This window comes from Planococcus citri, chromosome 3 (assembly GCF_950023065.1).
Source record: "Planococcus citri chromosome 3, ihPlaCitr1.1, whole genome shotgun sequence".
Taxonomy (NCBI): Eukaryota; Metazoa; Arthropoda; class Insecta; order Hemiptera; family Pseudococcidae; genus Planococcus; species Planococcus citri.
In genome coordinates, this window is record NC_088679.1 from 47614005 (window position 1) to 47627869 (window position 13865).

The window sequence follows — 13865 nt, forward strand, 5'->3', positions numbered from 1 at the left end:
CAGGTAAATTTCAAGTCGTTTTGGAGCCTCCAGCGACTTTTTGAAAATTCCTGAAGCCTCCAGCAGATTTTTGAAACTTTAAATTTTCACAAAATTTCATCAAATGGAAATGGAGAAAGCTGAAATTTACTCTACACTCCAATTTTAACACCCTCTGAAGACGACTTCAGGTGGGTTCAAGTCATTTCAGACCCTCCAGCGACTTTTTTGAAAATTACTGAAGCCTCCAGTAGATTTTTGAAACTTGAAATTCCCGCGACATTAATTTATCAAATGGAGTTGGCGAGCTGAAATTTACTTAGCAGACATACATGGTTGTTTCAAATGGTTTTGAAGCTTCCAGCTACTTTTAGGAAATTTCAATTTTCCAAAAAAACGCCATTCAACCTTTTAAAAAGTCGCTGGAGGCTCCAAAATGACTTGAAACCCCCCAGCAGTCAACTTCGTAGCGTATTGAAATTAGTTTGCAGAATGAATTTCGACTTTCCATCTCAGTTTAATGAAATTTTGGGGAAATTTCAAGTTTCAAAAATCTACTGGAGGCTTCAGTAATTTTCAAAAAAATCGCTGGAGGGTCTGAAATGACTTGAACCCACCTGAAGTCGTCTTCAGAGGGTGTTAAAATCGGAGTGTAGAGTAAATTTCAGCTTTCTCCATTTGAGGAGCGATATTCCAAAACGCCCTTAGTGCATTTTTTTCGAATTGCGTTTTTAAAAATAAAAAGTGTTCCAAAACGCTCTTTGTCCATTTTTATTGAATTTTTTTTAGCGGTATCTGGTGGATGAAGTGTATAGCTACACTCCTAACATCATAAATCCACCCAAATAAAGTTTTAAACCCGCCTAAATAGCCAATTTACCAGACTAAAAATTAATTTTTTTAAATGGACATAGGGCGTTTTGGAATATCGCTCCTCATTTCCATTTGATGAAATTTTGTGAAAATTTAAAGTTTCAAAAATCTTCTGAAGGCTTCAGGAATTTTCAAAAAGTCGCTGGAGACTCCAAAACTACTTGAAATTCACCTGCAGTATTTCGAAGCGTATTGCAGTTACTTTTTAGAATAAATTCCAGCTTTACAACTCCAATTTGATGGAATTTTGTGAGAATTTCGAGTTTCAAAAATCTGCTGGAGGCTCCAGGAATTTTCAAAAAGTCGCTGGAGACTCCAAAACTACTTGAAATTCGCCTGCAGTATTTCGAAGCGTATTGCAGTTACTTTTTAGAATAAATTCCAGCTTTACAACTACAATTTGATGGAATTTTGTGAGAATTTCGAGTTTCAAAAATCTGCTGGAGGCTCCAGAACTGCTCAAAACGGGTTGAAACCGTTTTCAATCGATTTGTCATGTAGACAATAGGGTACATCCCAAATTTCAGCTTTCTTGGTCAATTTGGTAAAATTTTGATTTTTTCCCTCATTTTTGGCCTAAATTGGATTTTCAAAAATTCACCGAAAATCGAAAAACGCACTTTAGCACTTGAAATTTTGACAGGTGATAAATTTTTGCATGATCTTTCGATCTACCTTTGTAAGGTTTGAAAAATTTCGTGCAAGTCCTATGTTGAAACGCAAAATCTGCGATTTCGACGCCATTTTGTAAGTAAGGCCAACTTTCTTTTGGGCAAGTTTGCTTTAAAATGTTTCTTAGGATGTTCCCTTTAAGAAAAAAGTTGTCCCGGAAGATCGGCATCGGCGGCGGGGGGTGGGTGCAATTACACCTATTGTCATATGCCGGACTATAAAAGGGAAAAGATTAGGTCTAATCAGATTAGAAAATTGGCCGCATCATGAGCAGATCATTAATTAATATTCGTTGATTTGAACAGATTAAATAATTATTCATCCAGCATCTCATTAGATCTGATCAGGCCATAGATCACTTCGTAAGAACTGTAGAGGTTTTCTTTAGGTATTGAGGTGTTGCATAAGCATAACCAAGAAGTTACAGGCAAGTATAAATTGTGCTTTTTGAGTTACGTTTTTCAAACGTTCAGGAATGTTGGGGATATTGATATGTTTAAATAAAATTTAATTATGCTAAAAGAATTAAATAAAATCATTGAGCAAATTGATTATGGTGATGATTATATTAAGCGTTATCAGTGCCACTGGCAAGGAGGGAAGGGGACAAAAGAGGGCAATTTTCCCTGGATTCCAGAGAGCCCACGTTTTTAAAAAAAGTTTGTGACTTCATTTATTTTTAGAAGAGAGTAGCAAGCTCTATTTTTGGAGAGAAAAAACGCGAACTTCATTTTGAAGGGAAAATAGAAACTTTATATAGAACAGAATCTATTAAACTTTCGCTTCACAAAAAAAAGAGAAAAAACCTCTCTCCGAAAATTGTTTGTCACAAAACAAAATTTCTTCTTGAACTAAAATTTCAAAAATGAAAACTTGTAACGAAGAAAACTCATTATTTGAGAAAACCACTTCTCGGAGAAAATTTCTTTATGAAAAAGTTTTTGTTTAGAAGAATAAATTTACTTAATTTGTTTTCAATTTTTAAGAGTACCTAATTTGAAAAATGAAAGTATGGTCCAAGGATGATAAAATTTTAAGAATAAATTATTTGTATGACCCATTTAAAAAATGTTGCCCATCGTGATGCATAAATTCCTAGCGAGAAATTTTATTGAAACCCATTTGTATAACGATTAAGTAAATCGTCAAAATAAACAAAGATTTGTTGGTTCATTGTTCCCAGCAACAGAAAAACAACAACAACAACTCCATATTATTGTTATTTTTTAAATGTAGCCTTTTTATTTTTGATATCAACCTTGAATTTGCATTTTACGAGCGAGCAATTTTGTCACATTAATTTCTTTTTTCTACAGACGAAGGTGACCAGTAAAACAAAAATCTCACGAATGGAATTGACAATCACGTATAGTACACCACACAACATCTTTGCCGTATCTCTATACCTATCCATCACTCCCGTCGAATTTTTCAAAATTTCCCGCAGAACAATACGTACATTTAAACGTCAAACGTGTCTCTTTCATATATGTATTTCCTAGGAAGCTCCGTCACTTCACTTAGAATTTCCAAGTAAGTTTTAAGTACCTACAAAATAATTATTAACGAAATTTTTAATTCGATAAAACTTGCCAAAAGTTGCGCGGCTTCGTAGCGTTACCATTATTCTGGCAGCGTGCCAAGCTCAACAGTCTGTTGCTTTCAAAAATATCCGAATTTCGATAGCGCGCGAACGCTGAGAAGTGGCAGAATAACCGGAAATTCGTTTTTGTACTACTTAATTTTAACACGTCAGCCGGTCGTTTCAAGATGGGCAAAAGTGTCGATCGATGGTATAATTTTTTCACCCTTTGATTACTGTTTCGATTGCATCGCAACACGGTAATACTCGTATAATCGTGCACTCTGTACGAGTATGGTATGTCCGCAACTCCCCATCAGCACGTTGGTAATAATAAGTGTACAGTACATTGGTCCTCCCTTGGTGGATTTTTCATAATGTAAACGATACCGCGGGGGCTCAGCGAATCGTGATTTATCGCCAACGAACAATAATGCGTTTACGTATCGCAATTTTGACGGTATTGTATCCGACAAAAAAAAGGGGGAGAGAGAAGTGTAGAAGTATGCAAGACGGTATAATTTCATGGCGCCCGTAGTTATACGTAATACTGGTAATACGCTTAAGACCGCTTTAACAATAATAATTTTGACTCGACGTCATATATTAATTAAAAATGTTGACAAAAAGCCATTTCAGCGGGACGGCGGGTTTTAATTTTTCATCTCGTCAGTCGTGTTGATGAGAGGAGGTAAGCGGAGAAACACATCGATTGAGTTAATTTCTTTTCCAGCTTATAATCATACTACCTGCCTACGCTACTTCTTTTTTTTTTTGATGCTCAACAAGGCCGAAACGGAGCTTTTATTTTACAAAGGTGAACTGAATTGTGAAATATTTTTGTATGGCTGAAAGGTACCTACCTAGATAGATGGTTCTTTAAGCTCTAAAAAAAATCCAGTCGCAAAAAAATATTCTATCGTGCAAATGGTACCTATTTCTAATAAAGAACTTTCAATAATACAAAAGATAATTTAAAAACGGCAGTTCATATTTAATGAAAAATTTACTGTGCACAAAAGATATACTTAATAATCAGAGTGATAGTGAAAATAAATATAAGAACGAAACAAAAATTTAGAATAAAATCGTTGAAAAACACAAAATAAAGCTTGACAATCTACCTAAAAGCAAGATTTTCTGGAAATTACTGGTGAAAGTGATACTCTCTTGCAATTTTTGTCAAATAAGTGACCTTTATTGTACATAATAATATGTTGGCAAAAACGACGCTTTGGCAATTTTAGCGGAAATGCAAGGCCTCTTGAGACAATTTTTTACGACAATGAAGCGAGTTCTTTTTTTCTTTAAAAAAAAGGAGGCAATATTTGGAAAATTTTTTTAAAAATAACTGATAACCAAGTTTTTTCTGGTAACTTTATAATAACTTGGTTATTTAGAAAGTAATCGAGACCCAAGTTCGAGCCCTGAACTTTCAAAGGCCTTATAAATTTGTTATACTCAGTCTCCCAAATCGACTGATGGTGGTTTGGAAGCGCTCTGAAACATCCAGAAAATTTTTAAATTTTCTAGGTTTGAAAGAATCCTCGATTTATGGTTTAAATTAAATTCAGCATTTATAAATTGGGATTAGGTAACCATTTCTGTTACTAATTTTTCAACATTAATTAAGTCTCAAAAAATAAAATTAAAAACATACATTTTGAAAATTTTTGCTTAAAGCAAAAAGAAGGATCGAGCCACAAAGACGGTTAAATTCGAAAATCTATTGAGGGCTCCAAAGGGCTTCGAAATCAGAATCACCACCAATCGATTCAAATGATCGAAAATAGAGTGCATACCAAGTCCAGATTTAATAAAAGAGCAGAGCATCAGCTGGTAAAATAAACGAAATCTTCGGATCTCGAAACAATATACGAGGGTCGTTACGAAAATATCTTTCCCACCCCTGGCATTTTGCGTAAAAATGAACGAAAATGAAAAGTTGAAAAATCGTTGGATTCTCTGAACTTTCTAGATCATTTTGATGTAATCATCTTTAAGATTTGAGCCCTTGTCACTTTGAAAATCAGCTTCGCAATGATAGTCCTCGATAAAATGTCCCCCCAGCACTTCTTGAATGTCGATTGAACTCGTTTTTTCACCATCATTCTCATCACCTTGGTATTTTTCGCCGGAAAATTTGTTTTTCAAATGAAGTGTCCTGATCACCTGGTACAAGATCGGAGCCGTTGCGGGGTGATAGAGTAGTTACGACTGACAATTCGAATTCGTTGATCAAAGCTCTAGTGACTTTGAATTTGTTGATCAAGCCTCTAATCACATTACCAACGCTTTAATCGACAGATTTGAATTGTCAGTCATACTCCATCCCCTCAAACCGCTCCGATCTTGCACCAGGTGATCAGGACACTTCATTTTTCATCAGGAAAACAAATTTTCCGGCGAAAAATACCAAGATGACGAGAATGATGGTGAAAAAACGAGTTCAATCGACATTCAAGAAGTTGGGGGGACATTTTATCGAGGACTATCATTGCGAAGCTGATTTTCAAAGTGACAATGGCTCAAATCTCAAAGATGATTATATCAAAATTAATGATCTAGAAAGTTCAGAGAATTCAACGATTTTTCAACTTTTCATTTTTGTTCATTTTTAAGCAAATGAGTAGGTATACAGGCACGGTGCAAGCTTAAATTTGGACCGATTTGGAAGGGATAAAATAGTACATATATGCTCCAAAAACCGAATTTTTAGAATTTTGAATTGAACAATTTTTCTCCATAGGAAGGAGGTATTATCCCATAAAAACTAATAAAAACGTCTTTAAAAGTCCTCCAATTGTCATTTCCAATAAGTTTTTCAGATTAAGGTAATTTCTCGATTGAATGGACTCAACGATATTAATTCAATTTCCACGACTACCAAGCGTCGAAACTTCGAAAGATTTAAATTAACGAAAACGTTTTGTTTCGCAGGTGAAAAAGTATAAACATTTTTTAATTGACTTATCAACCGATCGAGTTATCTATAGTAAACTGCACAAACAAAACAAGAGACGCAGATTGAGCTAAACTGCCATCATAAATAAGGGAGCAGAGAGAACACCGCGACTCAGCAAGCGTGGCGCGCCGTCTTCCGAAATATTTCCTGCTTCTTTCCGCTTACTGCGATGCGGCAGCCACAGGGATATGGTTTTTTCAAACTTATAAACTGTAAAGGACTTCCCCTTCGATTTGATGAATGTTTTTACATCGCACATTTGAATAATTATTGAACTTCGAACCCTTTATTACAAGGCATTAAATTACTCTCGACATAAGTATATATTGAAAACTTCTCACATTCGTTGCTGCCTCAAGAGGTTAACTCGATTACATTCGTTCGTATTTTGTACTACATGTATACTACTACGTAAACCAAAGTTATGAATGGTTACCCGCAGATTTCATTCGGCCTTTAAATTGTCTATCCTAGTGTGCCTCTACCTACACATACGTATCGTCTTGGTGTACCAATAATACCTACCTGTACAATATTCATATACGGATTAGGATTAGGCACTGTTACGAAGGTGAAGGCGAAACATTGTGCTATGTCATCATAATGAAGTTATTCGTTTTTATTATTATTTTAATTTAAATACCCGAACGGGTTTGTTGTTTTTTTTTGGGTCACGTGCCAAGCCACCCTATATGATTTCAGACAGATGCACAAAATTACGTTAGGTAGTTGGCATAAGAGGCAAAAGGGAGGTACACTAACCCGCGTAAATTCGCGCGTTCTTGTTTTTCTCGCTTATGTGAGTACGCTTTTCACGCTGAAATGCCTTCACTCCCTCTTAAATTTTCATCCAGGTTTATATTAAGTATAGAAAATCAGTTTTTTATCCCCTCGTCTGTTCCTTCACCTTCACTAACGTCAATACAGCTCCCTCTGTTTATTTTTTGGATTGAATACGGAGATAGAGTTGCTTCTTGAGGAGTTTGGGCCCATTCAATATTAAAGCATCGAAAATGTTTCAAAATTGAAGGAAGTTTAGGTAGGTACCGAAGGTTTTAAATTAGTTAAGAAGTTTTGGTTTACGATTAACTTTTTATAAGAAATGAGAAACGAATCACTTAACGCTGCCATTTTAAATTTTATAATACTTGTGGCTAAACTTTTACATAAAGAAGTATTTTTGCGGTAATGTGTGGGCCGCGGGGTAAGGTATTTAAGGAAAATATTTCACCGTCACTTTGAGAAAAGAGAAATTTCCCGTTCATTATATGTACTGTATAGCATGATATTTGACATTATTGAGTAGGTAAGTACCTATAGGTGATCTAATATCAAATTTTATAATTTTATTCAAAAATTTTTGAGAAGAACTTAGGTACCTAATGACAAAATTTTTCATGCACAGAAGCCTTTTCAGAAATAAAATTGATAAAAAGGGCAATGCCATTCCAATACTTTACATTGCATTCTCAATGTTGGAAAAAATTGCAATTCTGTCTAAAAAAAATGACATACCTACCTAACGAAGAATAAAGATTAAAAATTAGTGTAAATTAAAAATTTTTCTTTTTTCCCCAAGTGGTGCTATTTCTTCTTCCCATCCTTCTAGAGTCTCTCTCAGTCATAGCCCATTTCCAAGAGTGTTGAAAAAAATGGGGCCAAGTATACATCCCTGTCGCACTCCTTTGGTGGTTAGGAAAGTATACTTACATGGAATTTTTTTAAAATCTGCAGTGAAAGATAATTTTTTTGTTAAATGCATAAATAGATAGGTAGGTAGGTATCTACTCATTTTTAAATCGTATCATTTCTCTTAATTAATTACAATTAAAACATAAACGCGAAATTAATATGCAAAGTGAAACTTTTTAGCGCCCCAAAAATCCTTTAAAGTTGGCATCAGTTCAAAAAAAAATAGTTTCCTTCCAGTAGGAGAACCAAAATTTCTAGCTCTTACTATGTATACGTTTTAGTACGCGTTAGCTGTATACTTTTTTATATGTTTCGGATAAATTACCCTAAAAAATGTATAATTATTAAATTCCAAATGTGCATTTTCCCATCCATATAGACCTTGTACATATATTAAAACCATGCACCTACTCTACTACCTATACTCATATGAGTACATTGGTAATCTTATACACGCCACGAACAGCAGCAAATTACATTTTTTTATTCAGGTATGAAAAATCTATCGAACTTCTAATAGGCTTTGTAAATAGCTCACGAACAAGGTAACAATGCCCGAAGGCCTTTTCGGTTTTGTTCGATTTGTAATGAAGAAGAATTTGCCCTAAAGCGTGTTTCGTATTCTTAAAAATGAAACCCCCTATTTTCACCACAATAATGTGCTTATGTGTGTTCGTTTTACCCTTACATAACACAAGTTTTAATAGGTACAAGCTAAATTTGGATCAATTCCGAAAACCATGAAAGGGATGAATTACTTTGGTATTTATTTGATTATTGGCTAGTTCCGGAATCGAATTCTTTCTGCACTGATTAAAGCTTAGAATGCTACGTGAATTTTTTTACTGAATCTTCAGTTTCCATTTATGTACTTAGTACTTACCGCTTAATTAGCTCATAATTTTAATCGAAAATCTGCAACAAACATTCAAAAAAAGGTTAGAAATTAAGGTATTGTTCTTCGAAGGCAAAACTATGAACTCTACTACATAGGTACACACATAATATTAATGCCCACTAGCCCACTACCCATTCACCAACCTACACCTGCCTATAACTAGAAACAATTCAATTTGTAATCAGTAATCATAATACGATACGATGTAAGTACTTAATTAAAGTACCTAGGTATCATTATCAAAGGCGCAACCCGATCTGAGGTAATTGAACCTTTAAAAAAAAATCAATCGAACGTTCGAGGTTTTATTCGTATTTTCACACGAACAAATTAATTTTTAGCAACACAGCTTTTGTATTAGATGAGTCACCTGAAGGCTATTTCACGTAGTACCTATATCTATTTATCCAAAATGCATTTCTATTTTCACGCTTAGGTACATTTATCATCGAATTGATTCTAACAAGGCGGGGTATTAACTGATGTATAGTCCGATTATGAAAGCCGAACATTTTGAAACAATATAATCGTATACGTAGGTATATATGTAGCACCAAATACCTACCCACATAATACGCAATCATATTAGGAAGGCTGAGTACTCAAAAGTTATATCCCTATTGCCAAAATTGGAGCGAAGTACAAACCGTGAAATTTCATTTCCTTCGTATACCTTTCAAAGAGATGAAAAAAATTAAATTCTAATGAGATTATACCGCATACGCAAATTTTTTCGCCCCACAAAAAAAAGACTATTACCGTAAAAATTCATTTTCTGGACATAAATTTGCAAATTTAATTCAAGACTACTTCAATATCTCCCTCGAAAAATTATTTTAAATAAGTTAACCAGCGCAACGCGACGTAATATCGAAAATTAAAGCCTTCAGCGTCGCTAAAATTTCCCCTAGGAGGAAACGTTATGCTATATTTTTGCACTCGTGTTTAACATGTTATTACATGCTAACCTTAAATTCAAAACAAGTTAAGTTTTTAAGCTCGCCAAATAATTCACGGATAGCGAATTCCATCTTGTAAATTCGTTTACAAGAGGGTACGACAAACTTCGCGGACATATTAAGATATTAAACATAACGGCAATGAGGGCGAGAAATTATAGATGGTTTTCCGCCAGCTATACGAGTAATCGTATCTGTTGAAGCTGCGCGAATCATAAAACAATATTAACGAAATGAATACAATAATTCCAGAAGTCATTTTTACCATTCCCAATTACGTAACCGAGATCATTTCTCGTTAACGAAATTTATTGGGTATAAAAAGTAGGGAAAGAAATTACCGAAATTACGAAATTCGGATTTCGTAATCTCTTTCGTGCATTTTTTTTCCTTTCTCGTTTATAAAATTAGTTCTCACCTACCGATGTTTTTCTTCCTTCGTTTTGAAATTCGTGCAAGAAGAAAGAAGAAAACTCAAATTTTTCATAACACCGGGCAGATTTATAAAAATAATAAAAGGAAATTGATCCATACAACTGCTAGATAGGTACCTACCTAGGTAGTACCTAAGTGTTCATTTTATAAAGGGAAAGGGTCTATGACACAGTTACACATTCAACTGTCTGAGCCCAAATTTGACTCAGGAGATTCCCTGCTCTCCATACGAATTTTGAATTTCTAGAGAAGGGGTTTTGGGTCCAAAAATTTTGAAAAATGCAATACTAGTGATAAAATCTAGCATCTGTGTAGAGACCAGTTTTTAATATCCATACATATCGCTTTTTTTGACGAGTAAACATTGTTTCCTTCTCTTCTCCCTCTTCCATCTGGTATTGTTTACCTCTTACTAAAAAAGATACGGGTCAACTTGAAGAAAAAATAACATCAAAACATTTAAAAACTCAACACAAAAAGTTGCAAATTTTTAAAAAGGTACAAAAAACATACCAATGAAAAATAGTTTCATATGTTTCATCAATGGATGAGTATCTAAGGTATATCTTCCTTACACAAGGAATTAGAATTTTAACATTTTGAAATCATGAAAAAAGGAACAGGAAGGTATGAACTCTCAGAGGAGTGGAGATTTTCCTTCAGGAGACTCCAAAGTTCCGGATCTTGTAGATTTGTAGATCTGATGGGGCACGAGATGGGGCCTTGATGTAAAATGAATCCAGAGTCCATCAGCTTTTGAAATTAAATTTGTTCCCAAATAATCAAATAGTATAATAAGATTTTTTTATTTCATTTTAAATTTTGAAGGTACCTAAGGGACTGATTAGATTGAGCCTTTGTTACGTTTCTTCCATAGGTACCTATACATAAACAAATGAATACGGATATTTTAAATAAAATTAATAAACACTCCTATGTTCTTTCATTTGGGTTACCATCAGTCCTTAACTCATACTTTTCTATCAGAATACTCCCTCATCCTCCTCTCCCCAGTAAACATTACCACAGTTCCTCTATGAAAGAAAAATAGGGAAACCTTAGAACCAAAAATATTTTTTCATGGAACGAGGAACGATGGTATTTGGAATAAACATAATTTCTCTTTCATTATTAATGCATATTGAATCTTCTCACATTTTTGTAGCATTATCCACGCACCTTTCATCAAAGTTTTTCCACTACCTATTATTCTCAAGTAGGTAATTAAAATTTTAAGACGTCATATCAAAAACTACCACTTGGAAAAAATCATCAAACTTCAGTCTCTAGCAAAATAAATTACATATAATCAATGAATTTCATACTTATACTCACTACGTACATACATATACTCATGCCCAGTAACACTCATTCACGCTATAATGGTGATAATGAATGAAATACCTGTTGACGAAGAGCTGCGTGCGGTCGGTCAGCAAAAAATTGACACCGGCTATCCATTTTCAAAAGACTACAGATAATATTTACACGATTATCGCAAAAATTGACGCAGATTATACGTACACTTCTTTCATATTTAAAAAAATTACCCACTTAATCGATCAAATTGCAGTAAAAATCATCTTACTTGCAGTAAAAAAGATGGAAAAACTCGTTTCTTCGAATAGAAGTTGCACCACAAATGCATGCACACAACACGTAACTACACGTTCGGACAATTTATCACGATTTAAAAAATTATTAACCGCATTACCGATACTGACACGGCTGAAACACGAAACAAAACCGGCGCCAGTGGAAAAAACATCGAAAAAAAATTTAAAACAATCGAACGACTGAAACGCGTAACATTTTGAACGGTTCACGAACTTCCGAAAGTACAGCGTTGCTGTTGTGAAAACATTCGTAGAATGAAGTGAAGGATTCTGAGTATCCTCGCGAGGATCATCTTACTACACACTACACGGCGACTGCGTCTTCGCCACCGCATTATGACGTCACTTGATTCATATTATATGCGTCCAGTTCAACGAACGTGTGTGCACCTGAGACTACATTTCACATTCACGTAAAATACGAGTATATGGTAATTATGGGTTAAAATATCATACGCGATCTAATTTTGATTTTTTTTTCTTCGTATCTTCCGTAATTAAATTCGTACGAGATGAAAAAATGGTCCTATAGTAAAGTACTTCTACTTACTAAATTACATGTACCTACCTACCTACCTATGTTTAAAACAGCTATGGAACATTTTGCGATTGGTGGGTAAATATTTTAAATATAATAAAAGGCTTCAATTTAGTTTGACTGACTGGTTTTGGTATTAGGTATACGATTAATTTTGAAAGTATTATTTATTTGATAAAATGATGGGTACCTATAGTACCTCTACCTACCCATCTATGTAGGTACTTGAGTGTTTTAATTGATGAGCTCGATTGCATACATTTTTACATTCGTAAGTTGTTGTTTAATCGGTGCCTCGGTGGGCATCGATTTTTACACTGAATAATTACAGTTTTATGATGTACTGACGATGGCTCTTTTGAATAAGTACCTACGTCTGCATTTGCATAAATAATTGCCAACAAGCAGCAGTTCAACGCAAGAGGAACAGATCAAATATTGAATACTTTCGTCCAAAAAAAAAGGTGTAATTTCAAGCCACATAAGTTATGGTACCTAAGTATGTAAATAAGTAGATACTTGGGTATTTCATCACCACAATCAACACTACGAAATAAATTTCAATTAGGTACCACCAATTTCCTCCTTGCCCTCACATCAACATCGGTCACCAAAACGCAGCACCTAAGGTATCTAGAACAGGGACGGACGCTATATAGGAAGGCGGGTTCGATTTTGAAAATTTGACAAATTTAGGATTTTGAATATAAAAATTGTGAATTTTTTACGTAGGTACCTCTACCTGTTCCATATTTATTTCGTATACTTACGGTAATATGTACTTTGAACCATCGTTCATTTCAAAAAGTAAGCACTAGCAAAAATTTCTCTCTCTACTATTACTGCATTACCAGCTGCCACCAACTAACTAGGTACCTACTCGTATTTATTGTTCGAACAGAATTTTAAAAAAAATTACGCATTACCAGTAATACTGAAATAAGTACAGGGTGCCCAGAAATATCGAGTACCCCTAAAAAAGTTTTCTACTAAAATACTTTGGTTGGTCACAGTGAATGATAATAATGATAGCACATGATTGGTTGTTGGACTGGAGAGATAACATTCCACCAATCATATGCATCTATTTCAGGTTGCCAACCTATATTTTTAATGAAAAACTTTCTTTGGGGTACTCGATATTTCTGGGCACCCTGTAGACCTAATGCATAGGTACCTATAAATGTTTCCTTATTTTTCAAATTTAAACATTATTGATGAAACTCGAAATTTTCAAGTCAATTGAAAGACAATCCGTATTGTATTCATTTCATAAATTTCGACCATTGAGAAATTTGGGGTCCTAAAATGTCTGTAAAAGAAATCCAACACGAAACTTGTAACATTTGTATGCAGGTACCTATGTATTTGTAACCCTAACAATTTTCGAATAATAACCTAGGTACCTACTCAAGGGTCATTTTTATCAACGAGAAAAAAATTATAAAATGTAGGTATCTCATTATAAATTAAAAAAAAAAATTTCAAGCAATGCTTCGATTTTTCTGCTGAAACAAAAGTTGAAAATTAGTACCCATCGTCTTATTTTGTGAGGTGAGGTGTTTTAAAAAAATGTATGCACCTAGTTTTATTTTGGATTTTTTGTGTAATGTTTTTTATGGTTCAAATTTTGATATTTAAATAGAAATATTTTGT

The 13865-nt window shown here is 34.2% G+C and overlaps 1 protein-coding gene across 5 annotated transcripts in view; it reads right to left on the reverse strand.

Moving 5' to 3' along the window:
- Positions 1–11938, reverse strand: part of LOC135840903 (protein sickie-like) — a 92156-nt gene extending 80218 nt beyond the window's left edge. For 3 of the 5 annotated variants that reach the window (XM_065357656.1, XM_065357657.1, XM_065357652.1), the window contains exons 1-2: positions 11644–11938; positions 8647–8678 (exon numbers count right to left, since the gene is read on the reverse strand). The gene's annotated coding sequence lies outside the window, so the exon portion shown is untranslated. Of the gene's footprint in view, positions 1–8646; positions 8679–11459; positions 11527–11643 lie in introns of those variants that run through there. The other 2 variants (XM_065357653.1, XM_065357654.1) reach the window with 2 other exon arrangements.
- Between the last annotated feature and the right edge of the window lie 1927 nt (positions 11939–13865).